Source organism: Phocoena sinus, chromosome X, assembly GCF_008692025.1.
Source record: "Phocoena sinus isolate mPhoSin1 chromosome X, mPhoSin1.pri, whole genome shotgun sequence".
Taxonomy (NCBI): Eukaryota; Metazoa; Chordata; class Mammalia; order Artiodactyla; family Phocoenidae; genus Phocoena; species Phocoena sinus.
The window spans coordinates 113,665,348-113,679,423 of NC_045784.1; positions in this window are offsets into that span (position 1 = coordinate 113,665,348).

Consider the following 14,076-nt stretch of genomic DNA (forward strand, 5'->3'; position numbering starts at 1 on the left):
TGGCACGCGGGCTCAGTAGTTGTGGCTCACTGGCTCTAGAGCGCAGGTTCAGTAGTTGTGGCGCGCCGGCTTAGTTGGTCCACGGCATGTGGGATCTTCCCTGACCCAGGGATTGAACCTGTGTCCCCTGCATTGGCAGGTGGATTCTTAACCACTGTGCCACCAGGGAAGCCCTAGGTAGCGAAATCTTTTTATTCCAAAATAAAACTCAGATATAGAAAATCACATAAAACAAATGTATGGCTCAGTGAGTTACTACAATATTAGTAGCCTTGACACCACCATCTAGGACACAAAACAGAACTTTGCCAGCCACCCCAGAAGTCCTTCCACATGCCCCATGCCAATCACAGCCCCTCCCTTGGCCAAAATGCAACCACTGGAATCTTCCCTTGTACATAGAGACAGAGTTCCCATTTATTGAGCACTTACCTCCTGCCAGAGCTGTACTAAGCATGCTTCATGTGTGATATCTCATTTAATCTTTACAACAACCCTATGAATTAGGTAGTATTACTCCCATTTTAGAGATGCAGAAATTGAACTTCAGAAAGGTGCGGAAATGTGTTCAAGATGACATGATGCTAGAGCCAGGACTGTCACCCTGGTGTATTTTGCTTCCAGTCCTGTGTTTTCTTCCTCCACCCTTATATGTGCTGTACGTCCCGGCTGAACTCGGAATAGAACCCTAGGCAGAAGGCTGCCTTTGTGAATTTAACAGTTGTCGCAGAACTAAATCCAGTGGCCACACCGGTAGGGGGTTAGTAAAGCCGGAGCAGCCAATCCTCACTGGCAAAGAGGCTCTGTGGTTTTGACTCTTGCCCTGGGGCCTGAGGCAAGCGTTTCCTGGATCCCTTAGAGAGAAGGAAAGCCACTCAGCAGAGAGAGAATAGAGAGGGAGATTGAGAGAGAGACAGAGAGAGAAAATGAGGGAGAGAGAGAGAGATCATCAACACATTCGCAACTGTCTGTATTCCCTCCTTGTCATCTGATGCTAACTCCTTCCATTACCCAATGGGAAAATAAACAGTGAATGGCCACACCAGTTAAACTGTTTAATTACGTAGGTTGGGAAGAATGACATTTGTGTACATTCCCCAAAGACATGGATTAAAGCAATGACCTTTCCCTTGGTGTGAAACTAATTTGTTGTGTTTGGGAGCTCTGATTGCTTCGGTCAGGCCAGGCATTTTGTTGCCCCGATGTTTATGTCTAAGACTGGAGATGAGGCTGAACGAAACTCCACATTAGGCTGGACCGATTTGTATATTAGCGTTTTTGAAAACATCCCCATCTGAAAAATATTTTCAAAGAAGTGTGTCTTCCTGTAGCCATCCCTGGTATTTTGTGGATTTGTTTGAATGTAAATGTATCTGAAAACATCAAAGGAGTTAGAAAAATGACATTTACTGTGAGTCACAGGGTGGGAAAAATGCCCATGGATCAACAATGACTGTTAAAAAGACATAGGAGGACTCCCCTAGTGGCACAGTGGTTAAGAATCCGCCTGCTAATGCAGGGGACACGGGTTCGAGCCCTGGTCCAGGAAGATCCCACATGCCACAGAGCAACTAAGTCCGTGGGCCACGACTACTGAGCCTGTGCTCTAGGGCCTGCGAGCCACAACTACTGAGCCCATGTGCTACAACTACTGAAGCCCACGCACAACAAGAGAAGCCACCCCAATGAGAAGCCCGCGCACGGCAACGGAAAGTAGCCCCTGCTCGCCGCAACTAGAGAAAGCCCACACACAGCAACGAAGACCCAACTCACACAAAAATAAATTAAAAAAAAAAAGACATAGGAGAATCATTTATGGGGCTGGTGCTCTTTTTATAATTAAAAAACATCTGGAACCAGAAAAAAGAAATCATGGAACTAAATGTCAGGTGTCACATTGTGAGAGCTTTATTAATTGCTAATTAGTAAACTTCATTAATAATTAACTTCATTACTCCATTCTCAGGTGCTGTTAGGGCTCTGTTAGTTAAAACACAAAAACACGTTCAGATTATATTCTCCTTCAGTGTTACTGTGAACTGTATCGTTATTTCCATAGTTATTGAAATGTTTGAAACATTAAAAAAATGCATGTACCAACTCAACTTCTATTTATTTAGGCTCTGGGAACTTTGAGTTGATTTCTCTTTCGTGAGTACAAAAAAATCAGTTAAAATTGGTTATGTCCACGAGGAAAGATTTATTGTTAACGTGTACACCCTTGAATTTCAAGGGAAATGTGGTACGTCAAGCTCCCCAAACCTCAAGTTTCAGGAGGAGAAATAGTGGTGATTGACCATGATGTGCCTCTGAAGCTCCAGTGAACCCCACCAGCTACCACCAGACATGAACCGTTATTTTCATTCCATGTGATGGTTTTGGGCCTGCACTTTGGATTTTTTTTTAATGAAATGTTTTTTGGGGGAAGAGGATTGAAAACCCCAAATAAAATCTATTTGATGTGGCATTTAAGGAGAGAAAAACTCCAAGAGATTCCCCATAGACAGCAACGGTGGATTTCTAGTGAAATAAGATCAGATGTTTATTTTCAAAAGGATCTAAACTCTGAACAAAATATACTCTATTTGATTAACAGAAACTTTCTTCAACAACAAAATCACTAGCTGTATAAACATGCCAGGAGCTGTTCATCTGCTTCTAACAGGAAGCCCCTTACCTCAGCTGCAGGGAATGCCAGTAAGTTGTAACCCAAAGCATGATCCCTTTCCCCATCCATCTCTCCCAGGGTACAACGGTGGCCCAAGGTGGCTCCCCTTGCCACATCTAGTCAGGAGCTGAATGGAGCCAGGCCAGATCCTATGAATTCTCTCCATCTTTAAAGCCCCGATGTTCCCTCCTGAACGACGACTTCCAAGCAGATCCATTGGCTCACAATGAGCTCCCTGGGAGAGTCTTGAAATTCGTCTTTCCTGATACTCTCTCCCCTCTCAACTCGGGTTGGAGAGACACAGAGGAGTTTCGTTTTCCCACACATTCCTGGCTGAGCCCCCTTTCTCTCCGAGGACTGCTTCAGCTCCATTATTCTTGGCTGCCTACAGAAAACTCAAATCCACCTTTTCATTATACGGGCTCCCGGCTGCCCTACTGCATTTATATTTTCCACGATAAAACAGCACCAGTGGCACCGTGAACTAGGTAGCTATAAAAACACGCAAGGAAGGTGCAAATTTGATCATGTTTTATTCGGCTAGGTCTGCTCGAAGGCTCATTTTCCTCACCTCTGAAGCTTGACTGGTATTTTTCAACATCACAAATTTCTCAGACGTGGAACCCTGCTTTGAACGTCAGTTACTTAATGGACAACATCTATTACTCAAGAAAGCCAAGAGCCAGGAAGAAATTTTCCCTCTCTAACATTTGAAGATTGTGGCCCGATGACAGAACTATGAGACTGAACAGCGATTGAAGACTGTTAAACAGAGTTTAGTGTTGATCAAATCTCACAACCCAAGCAGACTCGTGTGACAGTTTTTAAACTTGGTTCTGATAAGCAAGTGTAAATGATAGATAGCTCATGGAAATGCCAGTGACTACTCAGATTTCTATACAGTCAACATAGTTATTCTAAGAAGAAAACTCTGGAAGCAGAGGAGGAAGGAGAGTTTGTTGTCCTTCGTCTTTTCTGCTGGAGGAGGTCAGTCGTGGCTCTGACAGTACCCCATACCAGCTTTCTATCAGGATGACTTGAGTCCAGGGATGCCCTTGCCTGGTCTAGGTTTTGTGTCATTTTAAACCAAGCCAGTCCCAGGACCCTAGGTTCACTTGCAATCCAAGGGAACCATGAGCTTGTCAATAGATGCTTCTGGAATGCCCCCCAGAGAGAGAGGCTCTCCAGTCCTGGGCTTCTCATGTACAGGTCTTCGGAGGAGCCTCAGAAGAGCTTTTGGTTCCGCTTACTTTTTGCCTCCCTTTCCCTCTTTCTGGCTAGATTGGAGGTGAGATCTCGAAAGAGCCTTTTCCTTTGTCTTCCTCAATCCTGACCTCCCAGGGTTGCATTATACAAGGTGGTGGAATAGGCTGAGGGTTATGACTTTTTTTTTAAATAATTTTATTTATTTGTTTTTGGCTGCGTTGGGTCTTCGTTGCTGTGCACGGGCTTTCTCTAATTGCAGCGAGCGGGGGCTACTCTTTGTTGCAGTGCACGGGCTTCTCACTGAGGTGGCTTCTCTTGTTGCAGAGCATGGGCTCTAGGCACGCGGGCTTCAGTAGTTGTGGCTCGCGGGCTCAGTAGTTGTGGCTCGCGGGCTTAGCTGCTCCGTGGCATGTGGGATCTTTCTGGACCCGGGCTTCAACCTGTGTCTCCGGCATTAGCAGGCGGATTCTTAACCACTGCACCACCAGGGAAGTCTGGGTTATGACTTAAAACAAAAGAATTATTTATTTGGTTGTGCTGGGTCTTAGTTGTGGCTCACCACCTCCTTAGTTGGAGCACGTGGGCTCCTTACTTGCGGCAGGTGGGCTCCTTAGTTGTGGATCGTGGGATCCTTAGTTGCGGCTCGCCAGCTCCCTAGTTGCAGCACGTGGGCTCCTTAGTTATGGCATGCGAACTCTTAGTTGTGCCATGCATGCGGGATCTAGTTCCCTGACCAGGGATTGAACCAGGACCCCCTGCACTGGGAGCGTGGAGTCTTAACCACTGCGCAACCAGGGAAGTTCCCTGAGGGTTATGACCTAAGCAGCAGTCCTCAACCTTAGCTGCACATTGGTACCATCTGGAGGGCTTTGATAATACTGATACCTGGGTCCCATCCCCGGAGATTCTGATCTAACTGGTCTAGGTTGTGGCTCGTGTGTTGGGAATTTTCAAAGTTCCCCAGGCGACACCAGGATGAAACCAAGGCCAAGAGGGAGAGTTTGTATTCAATAAATAAGTTTTGCAAAATACTTTCAGGTTAGCACTTTCTGAACCACCTGCCAGGAAGATTTTGGAAGCATCAGAACCAAGTGCCCTGTGGTTAGATCTTGCCAATGAGTCTGCTTGGAGTTCTCAGTCCTGTCACAAAGCATTTCACCACTCTTGTGTTCTCTGTAAGTTCTAAATTTCTGTGACTTGAGATAAAGTAATCCACTTTCTTCCCTGGGCTTCCCCAGGATTCTTGGCCCCCAAAGTCTCACCCTAAGGAACTGAGGCCTGTGTTGGCCCTGTTGATCTCCCCTCCTTGGTTTGACACAAAGGGAATAGACTTTACCTTAGGGGCCAAGTGAAGTCCTCAATCAGGAAGGAGTCTTGCCTGAACTTGAGGAGCATCCCTCCTGTATTAGTTTCCTGTGTGTGTTGCAGCAAATTAACATGAACTTGGTGGCTTGAAAGCCACAGAAATTTCTCCTTTTGCAGTTCTGGAAGCCAGGAGTCCAAACTCAGGGGCCAGCAGGGCTGCACTACCTCTAGGGGCTCTAGGGAAGTGTCCCTTCCTAGCCTTTTTCTGGTGGCTGCCAGCATTCCTTGGCTTGTGGCTGCATCACTCCAGTATCTTCCTCTGTGGTAGGTCACACTGCCTCCTCTTCTGTCTGTCAAATCTCATTTACCTCCCTCATTTAAGGACACTTGTAATTGCATTTACAGTCCACTCAGATAATCCAAGATAATTTCCCTATTTTATTTTTAAATTAAAAAAAATTTTTGCCATGCCACGCGACTTGCGGGATCTTAGTTCCCCAACCAGGGATTGAACCCAGGCCATGGCATTGGACCACCAGGGAATTCCCTAATTTCCTGTTTTAGAACCCTTACTTCACTATTATTTTTATTTTTAAAAATATTATTATTTTTTAAAATTTATTTATTTTATTATTTTTGCCTGCGTTGGGTCTTCGCTGCCGCCCGCGGGCTTTCTCTAGTTGCGGAGAGCAGGGGCTACTCTTCGTTGTGGTGCACGGGCTTCTCATTGTGGTGGCTTCTCTTGTTGTGGAGCATGGGCTCTAGGCACTCGGGCTTCAGTAGTTGTGGCTTGCGGGCTCAGTAGTTGTGGCTCGTGGGCTCTAGAGCACAGGCTCAGTAGTTGTGGCACATGGGCTTAGTTGCTCCGCGACATGTGGGATCTTCCTGGACCAGGGATCAAACCCGTGTCCCCTGCACTGGCAGGCGGATTCTTAACAACTGTGCCACCAGGGAAGCCCCCATTATTTTTTTAATTGAAGTATAGTTGATTTACAATATTGTGTTAGTTTCAGGTGTACAGCAAAGCGATTCAGTTATATATATTTTTTTTCAGTTTCCTTTCCATCACAGGTTAATATAAGATATTGAATATAGTTCCCTGGGCTATACAGTAAATCCTTGTTGCTGATCTATAAAACCCTTAGTTTAATTATATCTGCAAAACTCTGTTTCCATATAGGGTAGTATTCACAGGTTCAGGGGATTAGGATATGGATATCTTTCAAGGGGGCATATTTCATCCTACCATACCTCCTAAGGGCAAGAAAGGGTGGCACTGAGAGGGTGAGCGGGTGCTGTCATAGTAGCATATTCCAAAGAGGTTCTCAAAGCCTGGGTGTGGAGTTAGGGTCCAGAGCTAAATGGAGTTCTGAGGGTCAGAAGGTCAGGAGTGAAGACCAACAGGTTTGGTCTGCACAATTCTGCAAAGAGTTGGGGATGGGGCTCTGGGTGGGGGGGGGACAGGGGAAGAGGAAATGCCCATGGCTGCATGGTGCCTGTTTCTAGTACATGCTTCCATGGGCCTCAGAGGAGGGCCCTGAGAAGAATCAGCCTCTTAGGAGCAGGCTTGATGCGTCTATGTGAGTGTACAGAGCCGGCAGGCAAGAATCCACTTCTTCCCTGCATAGATGGAAGGGTGTGCCCCACATCTCTGTCTTGCCTTTGACCTCAGGAGGGGTTGACCATTCATGCCACTGAAAGGCCTGCTCACACGTTCCTTTCTGTCCTGTGAGTATTCCCACCACCCATTCCTTCTAACGCTCTCCTGGCCCCTGGCCCCAAGCTTGCCCAGGTCTCTAACTCAGCCTCTCCAAGGCCAGTCAATTGCAGTGAGGCGGGGGATGAAAATTCAGAGCTCTCTTGGACTCCAACCCTTTAGTTTTTACTGCAAGATTTCTCTCTTTGTAGCAAAGAAGATGGAATCTGTATCAAACCTTCTGTGGAAACATTTTACATTTTTGGGCTACAGTGCTTTCAGTAACTGCACTGGAGAAATTGTTTGCAAAAACAACGTTTTCTTTAATTTTAGCCTTCTTGTAGCCATGAATGTATGTTTTTAAAAGTCAAACATTAATTTCACATTTAAAATATTATCATTTCAAAAGCACCAGAAGGACAAGATAGCACCTATTCCTTGGCGAAATCACATGCACTCATGGTACCATCTAAGACAAAAACCTAGCAATTCAAAGAGCTACTTTTAGGGACTTCCCTGGTGGTCCAGTGGTTAAGACTCCATGCTCCCAATGCAGGGGGTCCGGGTTCGATCCCTGGTCAGGGAACTGGATCCCGCATGCTGCAACTAAGAGCCCGCATGTGGCAACTAAGACCTGGCCCAGGCAAATAAATAAATAAATCTAACAAACAAACAAACAAAACCCAAAGAGCTACTTTTACACATACCTGGCTTTAGCCTACTCTCTGGAGAAAATGAAGAGTGGGTTTTCAGAATGCCATCATATTTTAATTAAAAAAAATTTTTAATTGAAGTATAGTTGATTTACAATATTAGTTTCAAATGTACAGCATAGTGATTCAGTATTTTCATAGATTATACTCTGTTAAATGTTATTACAAGATAATGGCTATATTTCCCTGTGCTGTACAATATATCCTTGTTGCTTATTTATTTTATACGTAAGTAGTTTGTATCTCAATGCCATGCACCTATCTTCCACCTCCCCCCTTCCCCCTCCCCACTGGTAATCACTAGTTCTCTATATCTGTGCGTCTGTTTCTGTTTTGCTGTATACATTTGTTTTATTTTTTAGGTTCCTCAAATAAGTAAGTGATATCATACAGTATTTATCTTTCTCTGACTTATTTCACTAAGCATAATATTCTCTGGGTCTATCCATGTTGTTGCAAATGAATTTCACTTTTTATGGCTGAGTAATATTTCTGTGTGTGCGTGTGTGAGACGCCTTCTTTATCCATTTGTCTGTTGATGAACACTTGTGTTCCTTGCATATCTTGGGTACTGTAAATAGTGCTGCTTTGATCCTTAGGTGCATGTATCTTTTCAAATTAGTGTTTCCGGATATATACCCAGGAATGGAATTTCTGGATCATATGGTGACTCTATTTTTAGTTTTTTGGAAACCCTCCATAGTGTTTTCCATAGTGGCTGTACCAATTTACATTCCTACCGACAGTGTACTAGAGTTCCCTTTTCTCCACATACTCCAGCATTTGTTATTTGTAGACTTTTTATGATAGCCATTCTGACAGGTGTGAGGTGATACCTCATTGTAGTTTTAATTTGTATTTCTCTAATAATTAGCGTTGTGGAGCATCTTTTCATGTCTCTGTTGGCCATGTGTATGTCTTCTTTAGAGAAGTGTCTGTTCAGGTCTTCTGCCCATTTTTTAATCGGGTTGTTTGTTTTTTTGTTATTGAGTTATATGAGCTGTTTATATATTTTGAATATTAACCCCTTGTCAGTCACATCATTTGCAAATATTTTCTCCCATTCTGAAGTTGTCTTTCCCTTTTGTCAGTGGTTTCTTTTGCTATGGAAAAGCTTTTAAGTTTAATTAGACCCCATTTGTTTATTTTGCTTTTCTTTCTTTTGCCTTAGGAGACAGATCCAAACATATATTGCTGTTATTTATGTCAAAGAATGTTCTGCCTATGTTCTTTAATTAAAGAAAATTTTTTTGGCTGTGTCGGGTCTTAGTTGTGGCACGTGGGATCTTCACTGAGGCATGCAGGAGCTTTCATTGTGTCACACGGACTCTTCGTTGTGGCGTGCAGGCTCCAGAGCACATGGGCTCTGTAGTTGTGGCACGCGGGCTTAGTTGCCCCCCGGCTTGTGGGATCTTAGTTCTCTGACTAGGGATCGAACCAGTGTCCCCTGCATTGCAAGATGGATTCTTAACCACTAGACCACCAGGGAAGTCCCTGTTCTGCCTATGTTCTGTTTTAGGAGTTTTATGGTTTCAGGTCTTACAGTTAGGTCTTTAATCTATTTTGAGTTTATTTTTGTATATGGTGTGAGGAAATGTTCTAACCTCATTCTTTTACATGTATCTGTCCAGTTTTCCCATTGTCTTACTGTACTGGCTGGGGCTTTGTAAAAGGCATTCGACCAAGGCCTCTTATTTTGAAAACCTGGAGTCACCACTTGCCATACACGCAGTTCGCAGCTCACCCACATATTTACTCAGCCGCCCAATTTGCCCAGGAAGAGCAGGAGGAAAAGCAATGCCCACTTTAAGAAGGAAAAGTCCATTCCATATTTGAAAGTTGCCTTTGCAGACTAAGAGCTAAGGCCTACAGAGCCTGTTCTCTGCAATCTGATTTTCCAGAGATAACACCAAGGGTATCTAGAAAACCCGCATTTGAACCCTGCACTCACTGAGGCAGACAGGACCAGGTCTGTGGCAGAGAGATTCAGAGAATATGAAGGCAGGATGAACATCAGAGATGACCCAGTTCAGATTTGCAAACTGGTGGCCCCTCAGGTAGAATCACCGTGCAAATGTTTTGTTTGCCCCAGATAGATGTTTTTTTTAAAACTCTGAATTAGTTGCCAGCATTTAAAATCCATATTTTTGGCTTCTTGTGAAAAATCAGGATCGGGCCACTGCAGCCCCTTGTTACTCCGTGACAACAGTGAGCTGGAGCCAATACCCACATCTTCCTTCAATGGGTCACCTATTCTTCAATTCACCACAGCCATTCATTCCCTTGCCTGGCCTCCTACACGCATTGACGTAGTCTGCTGAGCCCCAGTGGGCGCTGGAATTTGCAACCATGGCCATAGTTCAAACTGCTCAGCTCACATGGCACGGGACCTAGACTCACAAAGCACAAGGGATACTGGCCAAGGTGGCCTGTCTTTATTTGTGATGCTGATCGCCTAGAGTAGCCAGGTAGAGTGGGACGCGTGTGAGACTGGAGATGGAAACCTTCTGTTTAAATCCTGGCGCCACCACTTACCTAGCTGTGAATTCCCTCACGTGTAAATGGGCACAGCCAGAGCACAGCTTAAATGAGACGAGCAATGTGGCAGCTCTTGGCACAGGTACAGACAGAGTGGATGCTCTAACTGCATTCCGCCCTCCCTCTTTCCACAGCACCATGTAGCCTCTCCAGAGGGCCCTGAGAAAGACTGGAAGCAATCCAGTACCACCGAGGGGGCCCTAAACAGCCACTGGAGTTTTTGGGGTTTTTTTACAGCTTTATTGAGATACATTTCACATATCATAAATTTTACCCATTTAAGGTACGCAGTTCAGTAGTTTCTAGTATGTTCACAGTTGTGCCACCATCACCACTATCTAATTTTATGAAATTTCCAACATCCCCCCCAAAAGAAACGTATACCTATTAGCTATCACTCTCCATCCTCCCCCAAGTCCTAATTAGTAAATACTAATTACTTTCAGTCTCATAGATGGCCAACAGGCACATGAAGAGATGCTCCACATTGCTAATTATTAGATAAGTGCAACTCAAAACCACAATTAGGTATCACCTCACACCAGTCAGAATGGCCATCATCAAAAAGTCTACAAATAATGCATGCTGGAGCGGGTGTGGAGAAAAGGGAACCCTCCTACACTGTTGGTGGGAACATAAATTGGTGCAGCCACTATGGAGAACAGTATGGAGGTTCCTTAAAAAACTAAAGGTATTGCGCACGGCAACGAAGAGTAGCCCCTGCTCGCCGCAACTGGAGAGAAATCCCCCACGCAGCAATGAAGACCCAACGCAGCCAATAAAACAAAAAAAAACCAACTAAAAATAGAACTACCATATGATCCAACAATCCCACTCCTGGACTTATATCTGGAGAAAACTCTAATTCAAAAAGATACATGCACCCCAATGTTCATAGCAGCACTATGTACAATAACCAAGACCCGAAAGCAACCTAAGTGTCCATCAACAGATGAATGGATAAAGAAGATGTGGTATATATATACAATAGAATATTACTCAGCCATAAGAAAGAATGAAATATTGCCATTTACACCAACATCGATACACCTAGAGATTATCATGCTAAGTGAACCAAGTCGGAAAGAGAGAGACAAATATCATATGCTATGACTTATATGTGGAACCTAAAACAATACAGAGACTTCCCTGGTAGTCTAGTGGTTGAGACTCCGTGCTTCCAATGCAGGGGGCGTGGGTTCGCTACCTGGTCGGGGAACTAAGAAATCCCGCATGTCACGCTTGGCGCAGCCAAAAAAGCAGAAAAATGCCCGCAAATCAACTTATTTACAAAAAGAAACAGACTCACAGACATACAAAACAAACTTATGCTTCCCAAAGGGGAAAGGGCAGAGGGATAAATTAGGAGTATGCGGTGGGAATTCCCTGGCTGTCCAGTGGTTAGGACTTGGTGCTGTCACCGCTGGGGCCTGGGTTCGATCCCTGGTCAGGCAACTAAGCTCCCGCAAGCTGCGTGACGTCACAGACACGCAAAAAAATTTGGAGTATGGGATAAATAGATACACAGCACTATATATAACATAGATAGGGCTTCCCTGGTGGCGCAGTGGTTAAGAGTCCACCTGCCAATGCAGAGGACACAGGTTCGAGCCCTGGCCAGGGAAGATCCCACATGCTGCGGAGCAACTAAGCCCGAAAGCCACAACTACTGAGCCTGTGCTCTAGAGCCCACGAGCCACAACTTTTGAGCCCACGTGCCACAACTACTGAAGCTTGTGTGCCTAGAGCCCATGCTCCACAACAAGAGAAGCCACCACAACGAGAAGCCCGTGCACTGCAACAAAGAGTAGCCCCCACTTGCCGCAACTAGAGAAAGCCTGCATGCAGCAACGAAGACCCAACGCAGCCAAAAGTAAATAAATTAATTTAAAAAATAAACAACAAGGATTTACTGTATAGCACAGGGAACTATATTCAATATCTTATAATAACCTATAATGGAAAAGAATCTGAAGCTGTACACCTGAAACTAATACAATATAGTAAATCAACTATAGTTTAATGAATAAAATTTAAAGACTAAAACATATTAAAAATTAAAATTTACTTTCAGTCTCTACTCACTTCCCTGGTTCTGGGCATTTTATTAAAATGGAATCAAATAATATATGACCTTTTGTGACTGGCTTCTTTTAGTCAGCATAATGTCTTCAAAGGTCATCCAAGTTATAGCATATATCAGTACTTCATTCCTTTTCATAACTGAATAAGAGTCCATTGTATGGATATACCATTTTTGTTTACCCGTTCATCCATTGATGGGCATTTGGGTTTGTTCCACCTTTTGGCTGTTGTAAATAATGGTGCAATGAACATTGGTGTACAAGTACTTGTGTCCTTACTTTGTTTGTTTGTTTTTTAATATCTTTATTGGAGTATAATTGCTTTATAATGGTGTGTTAGTTTCTGCTTTATAACAAAGTGAATCAGCTATACATATACATATATCCCCATATATCCTCCCTCTTGTGTCTCCCTCCCAAACTCCCTATCCCAGCCCTCTAGGTGTTCACAAAGCACCGAGCTGATCTCCCTGTGCTATGCGGCTGCTTCCCACTAGCTATCTATTTTACATTTGGTAGTGTAGATACGTCCATGCTACTCTTTGTCCCAGCTTACCCTTCCCCCTCCCCGTGTCCTCAAGTCCATTCTCTACGTCTGTGTCTTTATTCCTGTCCTGCCCCTAGGTTCTTCAGAACCATTTTTTTTTAAGATGCTGCATATATAATGAAACTTCAAAGCTTTTGCACAGCAAAGGAATGGAAATAAAAACAAAAATAAACAAATGGGACCTAAGATGCTGCATATATGTGTTAGCATACGGTATTTGTTTTTCTCTTTCTGACTTACTTCACTCTGTATGACAGTCTCTAGGTCCATCCACCTCACAACAAATAACTCAATTTCGTTTCTTTTTATGGCTGAGTAATATTCCATTCTATATATGTGCCACATCTTCTTTATCCATTCATCTGTTGATGGACACTTAAGTTGCTTCCATGTCCTGGCTATGGTAAATAAAGCTACAGTGAACATTGTGGTACATGACTCTTTTTGAATTATGGTTTTCTCAGGGTATATGCCCAGTAGTGGGATTGCTGGGTCATATGGTAGTTCTATTTTTAGTTTTTAAGGAACCTCCATACTGTTCTCCATAGTGGCTCCATCAATTTACATTCCCACCAACAGTGCAAGAGGGTTCCCTTTTCTCCACACCCTCTCCAGCATTTATTGTTTGTAGATTTAAAAAATTTATTTATTTAATTTTGCTGTGTTGGGTCTTTGTTTCTGTGCGAGGGCTTTCTCTAGTTGTGGCAAGCGGGGGCCACTCTTCATCGCGGTGCATGGGCCTCTCACTATCATGGCCTCTCTTGTTGCGGAGCACAGGCTCCAGACGCACAGGATCGGTAGTTGTGGCTCACGGGCCCAGCCGCTCCATGGCGTGTGGGATCCTCCCAGACCAGGGCTTGAACCCGTGCCCCCTGCAGTAGCAGGCAGATTCTCAACCACTGTGCCACCAGGGAAGCCCCGTTTGTAGATTTTTTGATGAAACTTGAAAGCTTTCGCACAGCAAAGGAAGCCATAAACAAGACGAAAAGACAGCCCTCAGAATGGGAGAAAATATTTGCAAATGAAGCAACTGATAAAGGATTAATCTCCAAAATTTATAAGCAGCTCATGCAGCTCAATATCAAAAAAAGAAACAATCCAATCCAAAACTGGGAAGAAGACCTAAACAGACATTTCTCCAAAGAAGATATACAGATTGCCCCCAAACACATGAAAGGATGCTCAACATCACTAATCATTAGAGAAATGCATATCAAAACTATAATGAGGTATCACCTCACACCAGTCAGAATGTGTCCTTACTTTTAATTCTTTTGAATATATACCCCAGAGTGGAATTGTTGGGTTATATGGTAATC